This window comes from Gorilla gorilla, chromosome 10, assembly GCF_029281585.2.
Source record: "Gorilla gorilla gorilla isolate KB3781 chromosome 10, NHGRI_mGorGor1-v2.1_pri, whole genome shotgun sequence".
Lineage (NCBI taxonomy): Eukaryota > Metazoa > Chordata > Mammalia > Primates > Hominidae > Gorilla > Gorilla gorilla.
The window spans coordinates 86,605,768-86,627,898 of record NC_073234.2 but is presented as its reverse complement, the minus strand read 5'-3'; the positions used below and the strand labels follow the sequence as shown (position 1 = coordinate 86,627,898).

At 35.5% G+C, this 22,131-nt stretch overlaps 1 protein-coding gene across 4 annotated transcripts in view; it reads left to right on the top strand.

Annotated features, from left to right (window-relative positions):
- Positions 1 to 22,131, top strand: part of TSPAN8 (tetraspanin 8) — a 254,116-nt gene that overhangs the window by 53,862 nt on the left and 178,123 nt on the right. For 2 of the 4 annotated variants that reach the window (XM_055358046.2, XM_055358045.2), the window contains exon 1: positions 8,165 to 8,229. The exons of the other annotated variants lie outside the window; for them this stretch is intronic. The gene's annotated coding sequence lies outside the window, so the exon portion shown is untranslated. Of the gene's footprint in view, positions 1 to 8,164; positions 8,230 to 22,131 lie in introns of those variants that run through there. 4 annotated transcript variants of the gene reach the window in all.

Here is a 22,131-nt window from a genome sequence, read left to right as displayed (position 1 = left end):
CTAACTTTGATCTTAGTTTGCTCTTCTTTTTCTGGGTCCTTGAGAAGTAAAGTCTTTTTATTTGAGATTTTTTTTTTTTCTTAAGGGAGAAGTTTATCACTATAAACTTTCTTAGAACTGTTTTGCTACCTCCCATACATTTTGGTAGGTTGCATTTACATTTTCCTTTGTTTCAATATTTTTTTTTTGTTTCTCTTTTTTATTTCTTTTTTGACCCATTTGTTGTTCAGGAGTGTGTTGCTTAGTTTCCACATATTTGTAATTTTTCCAAATTTTCTCCTGTTATTGATTTCTAGTTTCATATCTATGTGGTCAGAAAAGATACTTGATATGATTGATATGATTTCAGTGTTCTTAAATTTGTTACCACTTATTTTTTGGCCTAATATATGACCTATTCCGGAAAATATTTCATGTGCACTTGAAAATAATGTGTATTCTGTTGCCGTTGGATAGAATGTTCTTATGTATATGTCAGCTCCATTTGGCCTAAAGTGTAGTTGAAGTCCAATGTTTCCCTATTGATTTTCTGTCTGGATGATGCATCTGTTGTTAAAAGTGGCGTATTGAAGTCCTATATACAATTATTGTATTGCTGTCTATTTCTCTCTTCAGATCTACCAGTGTTTGCTTTATATATTTATGTGCCCTGATGTTGGTGAGAGATATATATATATATATATATATATATATGTATATGTGTGTGTGTATATATATATACACACACACACACACCAATGCTATACCTCTTGGTGAATTGATTTCTTTATCATTATATAGTGACTATATTTTGTCTCTTGTGACAGTTTTTGACTTCAGGTCTATTTTGCCTAATGTAAATATAGCTACCCCTGCTTCTTTTGGTTACCATTGGCAAGGAATATACATTTTAATCTCTTCATTTCAGCATATGGTGTCATTAAAACTAAAGTGAGCCTTTTTTTTAAGGCAGCATATAGTTTGATATTTAAAAAAAATTAACCTATTCAGTTACTCTGTTTCTTCAGATTGGTCAATTTAACCTTAAAGTAATTATTGCTAGAGAGGACTTACTATTGCCATTTAAAAAAATTGTTTTCTGATAGTTTTGTAGTTCCTTTGTTCTTTTCTTCTTCTCTTGCTGTCTATCTTTGTGATTTGATTTTTTTTTTGTAGCGGTAGCTTTTATTCCTTTCTTTTAATCCTTCATGTATCTACTACAGGTTTTTGTTTCTTTGTAAGTACCACAAGGCTTACATAAAACCTCTTATAGTTACAGTAATCTATTTGAAGCTGATATCAATTTAATTTTGATTACATACAAAAATTCTACATGTTTATTCCCTCCTTCACATGTTATATTATTGCTGTCACAACTTACATCTTTTTATATTATGCACTCATTAACAAATTATTCCACCTATAGTTATTTCAATATTTATGACTTTAAACTTTTACACTAGAGCTAACAGTGATTTTCACACCACCATTTCAGTATTAGAGTATTGTGAATTTAACCATATATTTACTTATGCTGGTGATTTTCATACCTTCATATGCCTTCATGTTGTTAGCATTCTTTTATTTCAACTTGAAGGATTCCCTTCAGCATTTTCTATAAGGCGGATCTGGTGGTGATGAACTTCACCAGCTTTTGTTTGTCTGGGAAACTCTCTCTCTCCATTTCTGAAGGATAGATTTGCTGGGTTTATTATTCTTAGTTAGCAGGAGTTTTGTTTTGTTTGTTTGTTTGTTTTTTCACTTTGAAGGTATCTATCCACTTTCTCCTGGCCTTCAGCATTTCTCTTGAGAAATCTGCTGACAGTCTTATGTGGGTTTCCTTATATGTGACAAGTCACTTTTTTCTTGCTTCTTTCCAAATTCTCTCTTTATCTTTGACTTTTGACAATTTGATTGTAATGTGTCTCTGTGAAGACCTCTTTATGCTCAACCTATTGGAATTCTTTAGGCCTCTTGGATCTAGATGTTCAATTCCCTCTTCAGACTTGGAAATTTTCTGTCATTATTTCTTCAAATAAGATTTCTGCCTCTTTTCCTTTCTCTGCTCCTCTGGAATTCCATGATGTGTAGGTTTGTTTGCTTGATGGTGTCTTACATGTCCCATAAGCTTTCTTCATTCTTTTCCGTTCTTTTTTCTTTTTGTTTCCCTGACTGGATAATTTCAAATAATTTGCTTTGAGTTTCCTGATTCTTTTTTCTGTTGGATTGAGTCTGCTGTTGAAGCTTTCTATTGAATTTTTTATTTCAGACATATTCTTCAGCTCCAGAATTTCTGTTTTTTAAAAAAATGGTGTCTGTCTCTTTGTTGAACTTCCCATTTTGTTATTGTATTGTTTCCATGACATTGTTTCGTTGTAGCTCACTGAGCCTTTTTAAGACTTTTTTTTTTTTTAATTCTTTGTCAGGCAGTTCAGAATCTTTATTTCTTTGGAGATAGCCACTGGAGTTTTACTTTGTTTCTTTGATGGTGCTGTATTTTCTTAATTCTTTGTGTTCCTTGAAGCCTTGCCTTGCTGTCCTAACATTTGAAGAAGCAATCACCTTTTCCTGTCTTTACTGGCTGGCTTCTGGATAGAAAGATCTTCCACAGTGAACTTGGCCTGAGATCCCAGTGATCTCTCAGACTTCTATCAATGCACCCACTCCATTTCTCTTGTTCCATCTTAAGGGGTATGTCTTAGGATTGTATGCCTTCTTTTGATCCTGTAAGGCCAGACTTGCTGCTGAGAGCCTTCTGTTTTCCCTAGGGCAGTGCCCTGAGGCATTCCTTAGGTCAGTGCCCTGAGGTTGTATCCTTTCTCCAAAACTAGCAGAGTCAAGCTGGTGGCTAAGATCTGCCCCTGCTGTTGATATTTGTGTGCTCTCTATGGGACTTTGCATGGGTTGCAATGAAGATGCACAGGGTGCCACCCATGGGTGTTTGAAGGACATATATCAGTTAGTGGGAGATGTCTTCAGGTGAGGTTTCCTGCAGGGTTCATGGGCAGGCCTCTTGGTAGAGGCAGTTAGCAAGTTTGCAGGATGTGTGGCTGCGTGTTAAAATCTGTGCACCAGTTGCTGTGTGCTTCTGTCTCTTCTCTGGGCTCCTAGCTGTCCCTAGATAATTTAGCTGTACTGATCTCCTCACTGTTCTTGTGGGCAGCATAGAAGTGGGCCTCTTGGTCAGCTACATCCCACAAGGCCAAGGAGGGTGAGTGCTCACCACACTCTCACTTTTTCCCATGGGAATATTGTGGTCAAAGGGGTCCTCTCTCAGTATCAAGTTGTGTTGCTTTTGGAATAGGATAACAATAGTAAAGTAAAAATGCTCTTCATGGGTGGTTGCCAACATCAGAGTTTCTGAGGAGAGGTGGTCTGGAACCTCCTATTCCAGCATCTTGCTGATGTCACTCCCATCAGGACTCTTTTAGATTCTAAGAAATTATTGAAGAACCCAAAAAGCTTTTGCTAATTTATCAATATACATCATATGAGAAATTTAAACTAAAAAATTATAAAATATTAATAAAAAACCATAATAACACACTAATTACCTATTAACATTGAAAACCATAATTTACTAAAATGTATTTTAAAATGTCAGTCATAATTAGAAGAGTGGCATTCTTTTGTATTTTTGCACATCTCTTTAATGCCTGATTAATAAAAGATAGTAGGCTTCAATCTGTTGAGATATCATACATCATGTAGCCTGTAGAATCTTCCACTGTACAATGATGTCAAAGTGACAAATAAAAAGGCAAATATAATAAAAATTATATTATTATAAAAATAGTTTTGACTTTGTCTGGGGTCCTAGGCTGTACTTGGAGAATTGCCGCCTCAAACAAAATTATGTTTGACCATTTCTGGGTTTGACTTCTCTTTCACATGTTAGATAATATGCTTACACCTCTATTTAGTTATCTTCTAGTTAAATTTGTGTCTAATCACTCCCTTCTCTGACTATTTTTCATTCATTTCTTCTTTCCTGATTTTTATTTTTGGTACTTGTACTGGCTATCTTTATAACTTTAAATAATACCTTTACATTGTCTCCTGGGGAATGTCAGAACATTTTCTTTACTTCCAATTATATAAAATGAGAACTTTATTAGACTTTAGTTTGCTTATGTATTCATCTCCATTTCTCTTTCCCCTCTTCTCTTTCAAAATCTGCCAACAGTACCCTCAATTTACATGGTCAGATTTTCCAACAGTTACATTCTTTCGCTTTACTAAAATTATGGCTTCCATGCTTTGCCTATAAATTGAACTTAAAATGGAAAATAAGAAGAAGCACTTAAATTGTGATGATTATGTAAATATTTCTACATGTAAAAATTCAGAAAAATAAATAACATTTTACATCTTTAAATCTGTATTGTTTGGAGGAAGATGTTCCAAGCATGAAAGTCAAATAAATTCTCTTTTCTCAGTTGCCTGTTGCTGTAAACAATGACATTTTAATATGTTTCTTACTTGGATCCAAATTTTCTTGTGTAATTTTTGTTCTTCTTAGAGTTTGTAATGCCTTTTGTGTATTGGTATGTGTGTATGCATGTATGTGTGTGTTTATAGGAGGAATTGGGGCCTTAAAAATAACTATATGCCTAAGATAATTCAAGTTCTTAATTGTACTATTTGTTGGATGCACGGATATGCATCCTAGTCCTGCTGCAGAAGCATTATTGTGGATTCTCTTGGATTTTATGTCTTCCCTTTTGTGGTTTCCATTTTAGTTTAGCTGTAGTGCATTAAGTAACTTTTTTTTTTTTTTTTTTTTTGAGACGGAGTTTCACTCTTGTTGCCCAGGTTGGAGTGCAATGGCGCGATCTCAGCTCACTGCAACCTCTGCCTTCCAGGTTCAAGCAATTCTCCTGCCTCAGCCTTCCGAGTAGCTGAGATTACAGGCATGTGCCACTATGCCCAGCTAATTTTATATTTTTAGTAGAGACGGGGTTCCACTATTTTGGTCTTGAACTCCTTACTTCAGGTGATCTGCCTGCCTCAGCCTCCCAAAGTGCTGGGATTACAGCTGTGAGCCACTATGACTGGCCCAAGTAACTTTTTATAGAAAGGAATATGAATTTGCTCATTATTTGTATGTACAATAATGTCTTTATAATTTTTTCATATTTTGACTGAAACTTTGGCTAGATACAGAATTCTAAGTTGAAAATAATTTCCTGTAATATTCATAAAGACATTGTTTCAGTAGTATACAATATTCAGTGTGGCTAATGAGAAATGTGTTATCAATCTGATTTTTGCTTCCTTGTAGTCAACTTATTTGTGGATACTTTTTGGCTATTTCTTTTCTTGCTGTTCTGAATTTTGTAAGTATGAGCCAATATGTGGGTATTATTATTATTATTAGTTTTTAGATGAAGTCTTGCTCTGTCTTCCAAGCTGGAGTGCAGTGGCACAGATCTCGTCTCACTGCAACCTCCGACCCCCAGATTCAAGTGATTCTCCTGCCTCAGCCTCCTGAGTAGCAGAGATTACAGGCAGGCACTGCCACGCACGGCTAATTTTTGTATTTTTAGTAGAGATGGGGTTTCACCATATTGATCAAGCTGGTCTTAAACTCCTGACCTCTTGATCTGCCTGCCTCAGCCTCCCAAAGTGATGGGATTACAGGCATGAGCCACCGCTGATGCGGGTATTATTTTATTTATTCTGCTCTTCAAACAGTGAGACCTTTCAATTTGAATACCTGTTTTTAGTTTTCACAAAGTTTATGCTGTTAACTCTTTCATTATTTCCTTTGCTTTGTTTTACTTTTCCTTTTTCTTTTTCTGGAACTCTTATTAAGTAGATATTGGACATCCTTGATTTTTTCTTTGTGTCTTTTTGTTTTTCTCTCATTTTTAAAATAATTATGCCTTTTATATTTACTGGGAGATGGCCTTAAATGTTTTATTCCAACTTTCTTTTGCAAGTTTTATTTTGGCTGTCACATTATTATTTTCCAAGAACTTTTTCTTTCTTTCTCATTACTCCTTTATGAGATTTCTAAAAATGTGTTTTAAAATCTCTTCCAATATCTTTAGTAACATTGATTTAAAATTCTCTTGATTGAAGTGAAATTATTTTTGTTTCCTTTGGGTTCAGTTCTACTTGGTTGTCTTTGTCCTTCTCCTTGATTTTGATGGGTTTTCTTAAATGTCTGATAGTTCTGGGTTTTATATTCGTATTTGTGAATGAAGAATTAGGTTCATTCATATAGATTACTGCTTTGTTGTTTACCTGACTTTACTAGCCTATGTCCTGAATGAGAGAGTTTACTGAGCTCAGTGTAGTGTAGACAGCTTGCTGGCCATTTGGCTTTACAGCAGGCTTGGGACAGGAAGGCAGAATCCTCTACTCCCACCTCCACAAGACTTGCCAAAACAATGAGGACTCTATTATGTAGCTTGAGTGCCCTACTTGAAAGCCAGAGTTCCTCTGAGGAAGTGTGTCAATCTGTTTTGGGCTTCTTTGACAGAATACCTAAGATTTGGTAATTTACAATGAACAAAAATTTATTTGCTCACAGTTCTAGGGTCTGGAAAGTCCAATATCAAGGCACTGGCAGGTTTGGTGATTCCGATGCCAAGGTGATGCTGAGGAGAGGAAGGCTTTGTCTTCACATTGGCAGAAGGTAGAAGGGCAAAGAGACAAAAGGGGACCAAACATGTCTTTTTAGAATGGCAGTAATCTCACCCATGAGGTAGGAACCCTTATGGCCTAATCACTTCTCAAAGGTCCCACCTCTTAATACTGTTGAAATGAAATTTCAACATGAGTTTTGGAGGGGACAACCACTCAAACCATAGCAGGCAGATAGCTCGATTACTTCACATAATTTTTCTGCTTTAAACTTGGCTGCACATTAGAGGGTGGAAAAGTCAGTCAATGCAGGTTTTCTGCCAACAATTCTTCAACCAGTCACCGTTTTTCTTCTTATTTATATTTCCTGTTAATTTTTACTCCTGTTCTCTCTTTAACTGCTGCCTGGGGTTGGGATGAGGCTGCAAATAGAGCAATGAGGAACTGCTTTCTCCTCTACTGATGTCTTCTCTTATGGATCCCAGGGTTGTAATGACAGGTGTTTAGTAAATGTTGGCTTGAGTTAAACAAGACATTCATTAGTTACTCTTTAGTCTGGTTCAAATAACAGGTCTTGCCAATTCTTGTGCTTTACTTATACCCTGAAAAGACAGCATTTGAGTCTCATGACAATGGGAATCTCATGTAGGCAAGCTTGTTTAATTGTTTAACTGAGGAATTAATTGGTGAAACATCCTGCTGAAGTATTCTTAAGTGGCCTGCTCTTTATGTTTCAAATGTTATCTTAGGAAACCTGACCCACAGACCTGTAACTTTGCCTCAAGTTGAGAGAGGTGCGGACTCATCTGAAGGCACACGGAAGCTCCAAAAGGAGTCCCTTGGAATATAAGCTGTGCTTCTGGACAGAGAGAAAAAACCCTGCATATTAATTAAAATGAAACAATTTGATTTGATGAATGCATGTGCTTATATTTTTATAGTAGCCTTCTAACATGACCCTCCCCATGATGTACATAAGTCTTTATGAACAAAACATGAATGTTTGCCAAATGATATTTTTAGGAAGCATTTAATGAGTGCCAGTATGCCTATAGGACACTGAAAGAAGCAAAACAAATGTTGCATTTCATTGATGTCAGCAATAGCTTGTAAACCTCAGACGTGATTTCACACCCAGAGATTGCTCCACTGCCCAGAATGAAAAACCATTTCAAGGGAACTCCTGGCACCACTTTTAAGAGCACTTCGTGAATGGCCACACCATAGCGTTCGTGTGAAGGGCAGTGAAACAGCAGCTGGTGAGTACATAAGCCTCTCGCCTCGGGAGGTCTGAGCTCATAATCAGACTTGCTTTGGCCACAAGGAGAAGTTTACTTCGTTCCTTCTTGTTCCTACTTAGCCTCATTAGAAAACCACCATACCATTTAGCTTGGTTTGCTCGGTTGGCAGTGTCTGTTGAAGAGGAGGCCAGAGGTTGGGTAAACAGGGCCTGGCTGAGGTGTGTTGGCTCTACTGAGTGGATTTCTGCCTGCCACCTGCCTGGGCTTGAGCTTTCTTTAGGCCAAGCACTATTAATCCTTCTCTGTCTTGAACACTAAATCCATGTCAAACTTTTTCTGTTTTAATTTAGAGCTAATTCATGAGGTATTTGCCCTTCTGAAGTTGGAATCTGTAATGATTTAAAACATGAGACTGGTAAGTACAACTGTTGGACTGGGATGGGGTCCTAGTTTTGAAAACATTTTGTTTTCATTGCACCAGGGTATTCTTGGCCTCCCAGCTATTAGTGTATTACTGTCACCTTTTTGTAAGTTGGAAGTGAGGTGTGAACGTTTAAGGTTTTCCACATGAGACATCTGAAAATAATGGCAAAAGTAAAAATGGAAGGCTTGAGAAATATTGACAAGTTTTATGCTTTCTACATCATTAATTTTAAGGAACTTCTTTATCCAATAACAGTATAAATCCAGCAGATTTGAGAGTTGAGACAGAAACTTCCCACATGGGGCCAGGCATGGTGGCTCATGCCTGTAATCCCAGCACTTTGGGAGGCCGAGCTGGGTGGATCACGAGGTCAGGAGATCGAGAGCATCCTGGCTAGCGCGGTGAAACCCTGTCTCTACTAAAAAATACAAAAAATTATCCAGGCATGGTGGTGGGCACCTGTAGTCCCAGCTACTCGGTAGGCTGAGGCAGAAGAATGGCGTGAACTGGGGAGGCGGAGCTGGCAGTGAGTGGAGGCCACGCCACTGCACTCCAGCCTGGGCAACAGAGCAAGACTCCATCTCAAAAAAAAAAAAAAAAAAAGAAAGAAAGAAGGAAAAGAAAAAGAAACTTCCCACATAGGCTTTCCTGCTGCTCCACACCAGAGCACCTGCTCAAGCCAAAGCAGGATTTTCTTTCTTTTGGCTGTCATGAACCACACTATCCTCTCTTGGCTTTGCCCAATATAACTGCTGCCCTGGAACATAGCACACTGGCCCTTTTAGTTTTAAAAGAAACTGCAAACTAGCTTTAAACTTCCTAAGCTATTTATAAGAACATAAAAATCTCGTGTTATGTAGGTATACATGTGCCATGGTGGTTTGCTGCACCAATCAACCTGTCATCTAGGTTTTAAGTCCTGCATGCATTAGGTATTTGTCCTAATACTCTCCCTCTGCGCATGTATCCTGGAACATAAAGTAAAATTTAAAAAATTGAAAAAATACTCCTCTGAAAACAGTGTAATAAATTAGGCATTGTCATGAATTCACACCAAAGAACAGTGGGAAGGAATCTTTTCTGAATTTGGGGGAAAAATATTCAAAAATAAGTAATAGGAGCTGATTATCCCTTGACAGACAAGTTTTTAGGTGAGGTGTAAATGACCCACTGTTCACTTGATGGCTGCCCCAATTCTGCCATCTGAGGAGACTGAGCAGAAACATTTAAGAAGCAGAGACTGTCTGAAGACGAAAAATCTCACACTCATTCTAACTGAGAGGACACAGAATGTCTGAGGCTATATTCTGTCATCTATTAGAAGCAAAGAAGTAAGAGTATACAGTATGTTTCTACCGGCAATCTAAAAGACAACAGTGTTTCTGGAGAGGCTTTGATACTGCTTCTGAATGGTATTTTCAATACCTCACAGCAGAGTAGAGGATGCAAGGGAAAAAATCAGAGTTCAGCTCAAGTCTCCCTTCCTTCATTAAGCCTTTTATCCTCGGGGAATAGCATTTATTTAGCAGGTATTGGTGTAAGTTTTGGAGATACAGTGACAAATAAAGTAAAAGGATTTTAGCTTTCAAGGAGCTTACATTTTAGTAAAAGAGACAGCCTGTATGTTCATAGTGAGAACTGTGAAGAGGCTGAGTTTCACCCTACTTGCAGAGCCTACAACAGTTTCATGAATGCTGTTACAATACATGAGACTTCTGGGTCAGAAATGAAGGAAATTATTACTAACAGCAATAGCAGTTGCCAGAGAGTCAGCATTTATGTGCAGGTTCCCTTAACTCCAGTCCCACAGAGTGACTAGGAAGAGGGCCAGAGGATACTCACAAAAGCTGGAGAGGAACTTTAAGTTTAGGAGCCTAAATCCTTAATGGGCAGTAAGCATGCCTTTCCTTCGATTTGGTGGGAAACATTACCTTTATTATGCTGGACAGTGAGCATGCCTGCCCTTTTCACCAAAGGGAGGCATTATCTGTATCTTCCAAGTCTGTTCACCATACAAACTCCTTGAAAAGGTAGTTTTGAATAAAGATCAGTCAATGACTCATTTGCAAGACATGCAGAAACACGAGAGACCCATGGAGAATTCTTTTCCAACAGTTCAAAGTGATGGCCTGATTTGTCAGAGTAAAGACAGCTCTGCTTATAGGGGTAAGTAGTAGTTTTTCACATGCTGCCTCCTGGGATTTATGGATGTGACTACAGTACCCAAAGGGGCATATCTTCAGTTGGGACAGAGGAGGAGCAGGGCTGAGCCAAAGAAATTTGCAGTGTGATGATTCTGTTGGCAGCGCCCAGAAAACTTCACAGTCCTATGACAGCATGAAATGTTAGCTATGCAACTCATGGCCAGAAGTGTTGGGCTGCAGGTGTCAGTCAGGCCAGCTACCAATGTGTCCAGGCATCTAGCCAGGAGGGGGCTGAGGGACTTGGAGGAGATATGAGAGCCAGTCATGGAATAATTGCATTAAAAAACAAAAATACAAAACCAAAAATATCCCATTGTTTTTGCAGTGAATTAGCCCAAATAAGTGTCACCTGTTGGCCAAGATTTCTTTTACTTTAGCCTGATATATAAGAATTTAGAAACAGCCATATGAATTTATTGAAAGTTGGTAAAAACAAAATGTGCTTCTGAGCTGTCTGCCATTTCAGCCTTAGTTAATTTTTATGGGTGATCTTTAAACTCCTAGAAAACAAATGTATAATAGAAATGCTGACATAGACACAGACTTGACCGTTAAAAGATGCAGTGGGAGCTGATATAGACATCATGGAATTTTGTAGGAAGAATTTCATAACAGAGCATTTGGTTTAATAATAAAGTTGAAACTTAATAACAAATGAAGTAAAAATAAGAAAAAAATTTATTACTGGTGGGAGGGTTTTATAAAATAAAGTGTCTCTTAGAAACCCAGGAATACACAGAATATATCTCTTGAAATGCTTATTGTATGTATGTCTGGTGTAACAAATTGACTTAAGGCAAATTGTCTTTGAATTCTTAGACCCGTGGTCAGGATTCCTCCTCACTAATAGTGTTAACAAAATAGTAGTTGTGTAACTTATTTTCTAGGCTGCTTAGGAGAGAAGCTACTGTGCATTTTATTAGTCTTTTTTTAAAATTTTAATTTAATTTAATTTAATTTATATATATATTTATAATACTTTAAGTTCTAGGGTACATGTGCACAATGTGCAGGTTTGTTACATATGTATACATGTGCCGTGTTGGTATGCTGCACCCATTAACTCCTCATTTACATTAGGTATATCTCCTAATGCTATCCCTCCCCCCTCCCCCCACCCTGCAACAGGCCCCGGTGTTTGATGTTCCCCTTCCTGTGTCCAAGTGTTCTCATCGTTCAATTCCCACCTATGAGTGAGAATATGCGGTGTTTGGTTTTCTGTCCTTGCAATACTTTGCTGAGAATGATGGTTTCCAACTTCATCCATGTCCCTACAAAGGACATGAACTCATCATTTTTTATGGTTGCATAGTATTCCATGGTGTATATGTGCCACATTTTCTTAATCCAGTCTATCATTGTTGGACATTTGGGTTGGTTCCAAGTCTTTGCTATTGTGAATAGTGCCACAATAAACATACGTTTGCATGTGTCTTTATAGCAGCATGATTTATAATCCTTTGGGTATATACCCAGTAATGGGATGGCAGGGTCAAATGGTATTTCTAGTTCTAGATCCCTGAGGAATCGCCACACTGACTTCCACAATGGTTGAACTAGTTTACAGTCCCACCAACAGTGTAAAAGTGTTCCTATTTCTCCACATCCTCTCCAGCACCTGTTGTTTCCTGACTTTTTAATGATTGCCATTCTAACTGGCATGAGATGGTATCTCATTGTGGTTTTGATTTCCATTTCTCTGATGGCCAAAAAAAGAGCCCGCATTGCCAAGTCAATCCTAAGCCAAAAGAACAAAGCTGGAGGCATCGTGCTACCTGACTTCAAACTATACTACAAGGCTACAGTAACCAAAACAGCATGGTACTGGTACCAAAACAGAGATATAGACCAATGGAACAGAACAGAGCCCTCAGAAATAATACCACACATCTACAACTATCTGATCTTTGACAAACCTGACAAAAACAAGAAATGGGGAAAGGATTCCCTATTTAACAAATGGTGCTGGGAAAACTGGCTAGCCATATGTAGAAAGCTGAGACTGGATCCCTTCCTTACACCTTATACAAAAATTAATTCAAGATGGATTAAAGACTTAAATGTTAGACCTAAAACCATAAAAACCCTAGAAGAAAACCTAGGCAATACCATTCAGGACATAGGCATGGGCAAGGACTTCATGTCTAAAACACCAAAAGCAATGGCAACAAAAGCCAAAATTGACAAATGGGATCTAATTAAACTAAAGAGCTTCTGCACAGCAAAAGAAACCACCATCAGAGTGAACAGGCAACCTACAGAATGGGAGAAAATTTTTGCAATCTACTCATCTGACAAACAGCTAATATCCAGAATCTACAAAGAACTCAAACAAATTTACAAGAAAAAAACAAACAACCCCATTGACAAGTGGGCGAAGGATATAAACAGACACTTCTCAAATGAAGACATTTATGCAGCCAAGAGACACATGAAAAAATGTTCATTTTATTAGCCTTATTCAATTTTTTATTTTAATCCCCTTCCTCTGCATACCCTTTCCCCAAGCTTACCATATGTATGCTGGAAAAGAGTATTTGTTTTTGAAATTTTCACGCAAAACTTTGCATAATTGTTGTGTGTGACCTCATGTAGTTCTAACGATTGCACATCATAGAGTAATTATTATCTCCTTTTACAGATGGAGAAACTGAGAAAGAGAGAACTTCAGGAATTGCCTATAGTCATATAGTGAGGGACAGTGCAAAACAATAGATTATCAAAAAGATACTATGATCTGGTTCCCTCTGAAATAATATTGTTATGTAAACAGCTTGTTTACTTGATGGGATGACAACTTCTGGCTTCAATTACTCTTACAATTTTATAGGAGCTATGTCCATTTAATGAAGTTATCTCCGTTTAAAACTAATACAAATATGTTAGTAAACAAACCAATAACGCACACAGATATGCACACATGCAAATACAAAAAGTGTTTTCTGTGGTTTAGTTTTGTAAGAGGCCACATTAAACCAGTTCTGCCAATGCCTCATAAAGGAAGGAAGGGAGGAAATTAAAGGAGAGAAGAATGCCAGGCAATGTCTGAGATTCTTTTGTGGACCTTACCTTCTGGCTTATGAAAATGTCAGACATAGAGAGAGAACTGCTGGAAGATTTGAGATTCAGACAGTGACTTTCCATTTAAAGGAATTACACAGTTTATTTTGTGAAAAAAGTAGGGAAACATTAAAAAGTTTATTCAATAAATATAGTTTTAGAAAGCAAATGTTTTTGTTAAGGAGATAAATTTAACAATTCAAGACACATTAAATGTATCCAACAATTATATCCCATACAGTGTTCAGTTGCTTCCCTTTCCAGTTTAAAAAATAATTTTTAGGGCTAATTTTGTAGTAAAGATCATGGAAACTGACATTTTCGTGGTGAAGAAAGCTTCACCATCAAATGGGTATTGTGTTCAGCAGTAACTTAGCAAATAGAATTAGGAAACTGTTTGTATTAATGTAAGCATAGATATTTAAGTCTTTATAGTAAAGAAACTTGAGGTCAAAAGGGATATAATATAACAGCTATAACCCTTCTTATACACAGAGAATAATGACAGTCATAAAATGCAAAATAGGAGGAGACCATAGAGACCCATTCAGCTTATGCTCTGTTTCTGATAATAATAACAAAGGTTATATCAGCCAAATTTGTTGTTTTCTGCCATGCTTGTGGTAAACTTTTAAATAAAAGTCCCCCTCACCCTTCACTCTCCCTTCACATGCAGACACAGAGAAATGTGAAAGGAATAATTTGCTTCCCCCTGAACTTGTTCTTGGAAAAGTTAGAAGTAGATTGAAATTTAATAAGGCTTATAGGATTTACCAAAGTTCACAAACACTATTTTGGCTATTTGTGTGGTTCCCTGCTCCCAGATATATACCTTGCCAGGTACACAGGAGCTTAAAATTTCATCAATAAATTTATTACTTTGAGTTTTATGTGCCTTGGGTCATTGAGAATCTGTCTGTGAGGGATAACATGCAGCAAAGGATCTGACACATTGTGAGTGCATAATAAATGTTTTTGAATGGTGGCTTTATTACCTACTTATGGGGGTCAGTTGACAGTCAAGTGAGGTCACCTTAGATCCTCAGTTAAGACAAAGAGAGCATACAGAGAGTACCACAGAGGCTGGGAGTGAGGGTTTGGCAAATGAAAGAGAGGACCAAACAACCACTGTTTAGTTTACTGATTTGTTGAAGCTTTGTCTTTCCCATAAATAATATGCTAGACTTATTTTTTATCTTCCTTTTACTTTTTCTCCTTTATTGTCTTTCCTCTTTCAGATCCTACTTTCCTTCTCCCTTCTTTTCTTTCCCATCTGTCTAGTCTCAAAATGGATTTAAGGTAGTACTAGAAGTCAGCGTTATAAGAATTATAGGTAATATGAAACATAAGTAACTTGTACATATGGCAGATTAGAATTATTTTAATCAGCTATATATCAAGTCAATAATTTCTCATCTATATATTTCTATATATTTCCTGTGTCTTTACTGTATTTTAGGATATTTGGGGCCATTAAACACATTTTAAAATATTGTGCATTTTACTCTTTAAATTCACAGAGAAGCAGCCAACTTATCTTGCCGTCTTTGTTTGTTTTTTAATTTCAGTGGTTAGCATTAAATAAATCTTGATTGATTGTCAAAGGGGGTGAGACTATGACTTAATATCTGAAATTAAAAGACAAAGCTGAGCTGATTGCTTATAGCAAGGGAGAACTATTTAATTCAGACACAGTCTCCTGGAGAAGAGTAGATTACTGATTATATACAAGGTTTTTGGACAGCATGGGGCTCAAGGATTAGCACATTTTAAGAGGCATAAGTAGATTGACATAATCTGTTCAAGCATGATTATTCAGTTTAGATTTTTGTTGATTGGTTGGCATTCAGAGGCATGTTTTTTAGAGTGAGTCTGTTCCTTATTGGTTGACTTTCAGAAGTGAGGGATGGCTATGGATTGATTGGCTTTAAAAAGCATGTTAATTGAGGCAAAATTGCCATTAATCAATTGGATGGATTTAAAAGTTGTTCTTAGGACTACTTGCTATGACGGCTAAAGAACAATCACTCTTTTTCCAAAGATTGTATCAATATTTGTATTCTAACTTCTTATCCAGATAAAGCAGCAGGAAGATTGCAAAAGTATTCACTACTGTTGTTTATTTTAATGAAGATGAGGTTTCATTTTTAATCAGCATGATTTCATCCTGTTTTCGTTAGTGAATCATTTGTTGGACCATCTATTTGAAAAGCAGCTATGCAGAAGCTTTCAAGACAATGAACAACAATTATTGAATAACTGTGACAAGAACAAGTTTAAGTATTATAAGTAGGGCCTAGAAGACACTATAGAACCATGACAAAAGATTTCTCAGGCCTGATCAGGAAGATAATACTTCCCCAAGTCTGTTTTAGAAGGCCAGGATGCCTTTTCTTTTAGCTTAGATTATTCCACCTCACCTTTAATAAATAACATGAAGTGGAAACATGTTGTACCAACCCCCAGTTGGCCAAAATAACTAAATAAAATCCAAGGTTACCTGATTGGGTTAAGAAATTAAACTAGTCTATTGTGCCATCCTTGCCTGGGTTGATTTCTTACTATGTCAGGGAAGAAAAAAAATATTTTTGATTACTATAACAAGTTATCTATCTCATATGAATGGGATCTTTAAGAGAGTTATTATTTATCTCCTCATTTTATTTGATATATTTTATTATTAAAAATATATCAGGTACCTTCCTGGATTTCTGATTTATGAACAAAGAAAAACATGTAATATTAGATATAATAAAGAAAATATAATTATAGATGTCATTGATTTTAACAGAATTTTAAGAAATTATGTGGAACTGTCTGGTTATAAATTAGAAAGACAAAGTTTTATCAAGCAAAATATAAATGCTAGATTTTACCATATAAAAGAGAAAACCTAAACAGACCAATGGCTGCAGAAAAAATTAGAAATGTTGCTATAAAAGTTTGTTATAGAACTCTCAGTATTTTTAAACGTATTAGGTCCAGATGGTTTTATATCTGTGTCCTAGGTAACATTCAAAAAGAGATGAGTCATGCATAAAGCAATAACTCAAGATCACAGAGAAAGCACACACAACATTTTACTTAGCTAGCATAACCTTAATATGGAAATAATACTGACAGTATAAACATTTTAGAACTAGATCCATATAAGTAAATCAAATTTAGAGTTTTTTAAAGGAATAACAAAACAAAGCAAGTTACACTCCAGGAATGAAAGGAAGGCTCAATAAGAAAAAGGGCAGCAACATAATTCATCTCATTTTCAAATGAAAGAAGAATAAAGCAATATCATTTTATTGAGTCTTAAAAATCACTTAATTAAATTTAGCTGCATCCTAATAAAATGATAAGTAAAATGGAGACAGAGAAAATGATCACCACATAATAAAACTATTTATTAAAAATCTCAATAGCGTGCATCATAATAAACAATAAAATACTAGAATTCTTATCATTAAAAGTGGGACTAACAGAATGGCAATTATTAAAAAGTCAAGAAACAATAGATGCTGGAGAGGCTGTGGAGAAACAGGAATGCTTTTACACTGTTGGTGGGAATGTAAATATAAGTTCAACCATTGTGGAAGACAGTATGGTGATTCCTCAAGGATCTAGAACCAGAAATACCACTTGACACAGCAATCCCATTACTAAGTATACACCCAAAAGAATATAAATCATTCTACTATAAAGACACAGGCACATGTATGTTTATTGCAGCACTATTTACAATTGCAAAGACATGGAACCAACCCAAATGCCCATCAATGATAGACTAGATAATGAAAATCTGGTACATATACACCATGGAATACTATGCAGCCATAAAAAAGAATGAGATAATGTCCTTTGCAGGGACATGGGTGAAGCTGGAAGCCATATCCTCAGCAAACTGACACAGGAACATAAAACACTCATAAGTGGGAGTTGAACAATGAAAACATATGGACACAGGGAAGGAAACAACACACACTGGGGCCTGTTGTGGGGTGGGGGGCGAGGGGAGGGAAATAGAGGATGGCTCAGTAGGTGCAGCAAACCACCATGGCACAAGCATACCTATGTAACAAACCTGCACGTTCTGCACATTTATCCCCCAGAATTTAAAGTAAAATTGAAAAGATAAAGTGAGACTAAGACTAAGATACTCAGTTATCTTCATTATTAAGTGATATTTTGGAGGTTCTAAATAAAGCAATGAGACAAGAAAAAAAAGCATAAATATTAAAAGAGACAGACATCTTTATTTGCATAATTTCATCCTGTTCTTGTTTGTGAATCATTTGTTGGATCATCTATTTGGGCAGCAGCTATGCAGAAGCATTCAAGACAATAAACAACAAATATTAAATAACTGTGACATGAACAAGTTTAAATATTATAAGCAGGGCCTAGAAGACTCTGTAGAACCATGACAACATAGAACATTATTATTTGCATATAATCCAAGTGATATAACTAAAGGTATTATAATTTAATAAAGTAGAAGGTATAAGATTATTGGAAAAGCAAATAAATTGCTTTTCTTTATATTAGTAATCAGAAAGGAAGAAATGTATTTATTTATTTATTTATTTATTTATTAGAGGATTGAAGTTAAAGTGTAGAGTTTTTATTTTTTTTTATTATACTTTAAGTTCTAGGGTACCTGTGCACAACGTGCAGATTTGTTACATATGTATACATGTGCCTTGTTGGTGTGCTGCACCCATTAACTCATCATTTACATTAGGTATTTCTCCTTTTTTTATTTTATTTTATTTTATTATACTTTAAGTTTTAGGGTACATGTGCACAATGTGCAGGTTAGTTACATATGTATACATGTGCCATGCTGGTGCGCTGCACCGACTAACTCGTCATCTAGCATTACGTATATCTCCCAATGCTATCCCTCCCCCCTCCCCCCACCCCAAAACAGTCCCTAGGAAGAAATGTATTTAAAAGAAAGCTTCAGGATATGTGCAGACATATCCTGCACATATCCTGCACAAAAATTATAAAATATTATTGAAAGTTTTAAATAAATTAAGAGACATGTCTTGTTTCAGAATTTTAAAAATTAGTATTATAAAAATATCAGTCATTCAAAAATGAATATATAAAGCTTTTATTCAATCAGAATTTTCACATGTTGTTAAAAATAGGACAAAACAGAAGTTCATCTGGAATAAATGTTGCAGAATTGCCAACAATTTTTATAATAATATTAGTAATGGGGTCTTGGCATAACCAGATATCAAAACTTGTTTCAAAGCTATTATCATCAAACCTGTATGATTTTGGTATAGAAGTAGATAAGTAGATCACAGAACTAACTAGAGAGTTCATGCATGTAGTGGAACCTAATATGAAGATGCCATTTCAATTCAGTAGGGAAAGAATGATATATTTAGTAAATAGTGGTGGCAGAATTGATTTCCCAATCTAGTTGGAAAGCACAAAATTATGTTCTTACATGGTGTGTTATACAAAAGACCCCACAAATACATTAAAGGGCTAGCTACAAAAGAAAATAAAAATGAAAAGTTCTTTAGGAAAGAAAGAACAATAGAGACCTTAAGGGAAGAGATAAATGGATGACTATGAAAGAAAATATGTTTCTATACATTGAACTACATCATAAAAAGTCAAATGAGAGATTCAGAGAAAATATATTTGATACTTAATGACAGAGAAAGTGTTACTATTTCAAACATGTAAAGCATTACCATACATTGATTTAAAAAGATAACAACTGAAAAATAATAATAAAGTCAAGTGGCCAATAAATATTTGAAAATATGATTAATCTCATTAGTAGTCAAAAAGTGCTTGAAGCAGTAAAAAAATATAATTTTCCCCTCATGCTATTGAGAAACATTAAAGAATTTGATAGCATCAATATTCACATACACTTGGAGCGAACGCATTTAACCTGTCAGGAAAGTTACTTGACAGCAAATTCCTCTTTGGAAATATGTCCTAGAGAATATTTGCACAAGTGCATGAAAAAATATGCATATGGATGTTTGCAGTGGAAAACATGGAAAAAAATCTGAATGTTCAAGTTAGAGAATGACTGGAAATATCTTAATACAATCACTTTGCAGATTATTGTGCAGCCATCAAAATAGAATAAGATCAATTTTTTTATATACAAGCATGTCCGCAATACACTTTTAAATGAAACGAAGTAAGTTATAATGAAATAATATATTTTGCTTAAATTTTGTCAAAAATGAAGTAAACAAAAATTAATACATGGGTATATAGGTTGGTGTACACCTCAATGAATATAGAGACAGGTGGGAGAGGATAGATATCAAAAAGGCAACACTGATAATCTTTGGATGGGATTGGTTGGGGTTTAGAAGAGATGCAAAACATGAGAAAAATATGAATGTTTATCAATTTAGAGAATGGTTGGAAATATTTTAATAGATTTATTTGTGGAATATTATACAGTGGAATATTAATATGAAATATTAATGTCTCCAGAAGAGGTTGGTTGGAGGCTGGAGAAGATGATTAATTTTTGTTTTTCTATGTTTTTACATTGAGCACATACTATAAATAATTACAATAGTAGAAAAAATAAAATTGATATTAATTTGTAAGGCAAATAGATAATGTAAAACATTAAGATTTTAGAACTCTTAGAAAGTTAGAAACTCTAGGGAAAAAAATAAATGCTAGAAACCCAACAGGTACACTAAAAGTGTCACAAGAACCAAGAGAAGGAGGAGATAAACATTCTATGAACTTTTGGAAGTCTTGGAAGACATAGCTCTAAAAATATTGTAACACTAGATAACTAGGGTTATTTTAGGTATCAGTTGTTGTGTAACATACATATACATGTATATATACACATATATGCTTGGTCAACTTGAATTAGTATTTAAAAATGAGTAAGCAACAGGCAACAATAGCCACTCAGACTGACTCTGGTGACTTATTTAACTGCAGAGATCTGGAATTATTACTCCTGACTCTTGGGGCAGAAATGTAACCTCTGGTCAATGGGCCTCTTTTTTTTTTTTCCCCTTGGCTTTCACTCAGCTTTGCTGCTCTTATACAGATGTGGCATTAAAGTATTCTCTGAATAACCAGCACATGAACAAAAGAATTTCTATGAAAAGTTAACAAAGGGGAAACTGTGACTTGGGGAGTTTTTAACTTCCCAAAGTTCAGGTGAGTCAGAGATGATGTTGAGATGGGCTCCAAACAATCATTTTAAGTGAATTTTCCCTACTCTTCTTCTACATTTTAGGCGCTAAGATTAGCTCTTGTAAGAGTATGCCTTTTCCCACAGCAAACCATAAATAATGCTTTTTTTTTTTTCTTTTTTGACGAAGTCTCACTCTGTCACCCAGGCTGGAGTGCAGTGGCATGATCTCCGCTCACTGCAACCTCTGCCTCCCGGTTCAAGTGATTCTCCTGCCTCAGCCTTCTGAGTAGCTGGGACTACAGGTGTGTGCCACCACACCCGGCAAATTTAAAATCAAAATGAACACAAGTGATAAGACTGTACTTGTTTGGTTTTTAAAATAGCTAAAGATTGTCTCATTATTTATTGTCCTGGTTTTCACTTTGCTTTCAATAGCTGATATATAAACTAACTAGATTAGGAGATATTTAAATCTCACAGATATCCTGTTCCTGTTTTTCTCGCATGACATTTTGTAGGAGACAGAGCCAGAGATGACAGAAATGCAGCATAAATAGCAATGTGGATAATTATCTGAACTTTATAAACATATAAGGTTAGTTCACTTAGATTATATGTATGAGTTTAAAATAAGCAATATATATATATCATGAAATTTAGTTTCAGGAAGATCCTGATGCATATTTTATGAACCTTATATTTATGGAATAACCATTGATTTTCCAATAAAATATCATTTAGAGGAAGAAATGCTTAAGTTCAAGGGACTAGATCTGTTAACAGAGTGCACTTTCCTAAATCATATCTGCAATAAAGACCCTCATGCTTGTATTATGATGCAGGCATATCAGGTTAACCATAGGAAGTTGAAAATAAGAATATATTTACCATTTGTATATATTTTGAATTTGGTTCTATGTAAAAAACAATTTGGTAGTTTTGGAGAAATGACTTTAGATTGAATCTTATCAGAAATAATTGGAAGTAGCTCTGTATGGAAACATTCTCAGATGATTGTAGCATGGACTGGAACCTGGGGGTCGACAAATTACTGCCCACTTATTTTTGTAGGAACTGATTTTTACATTTTGAAATGATTGAAAAACATAAAAAGAATATTTTATGCCACATGAAAGTTATGTGAAATTTAAATTTTAGTGTTCATAAATCTCACAGACACATTCATTCATTTTTGCAGTATCTGTGGCCATTTTCTTGTTACAATGGCAAAGTTGAGTGTACATGACAGAGACTATATTCCCCTCAAAACCAAAAATGTTTACTATCTGTCCCTTTATAGAGAAAGTTTGCTGATCCCTAGATTAGGAAGTCTCTGAGTGTACTTACTGTAAGGACTTGTATATGTTATGTTTCTTTTGTGGTAGGCCAAATAACATTAATTGATTAATTAATTAATTAAACCTTTTATTCATAAATTCAATAAAGCCTATTTTGAGTATTGATACTGAAACA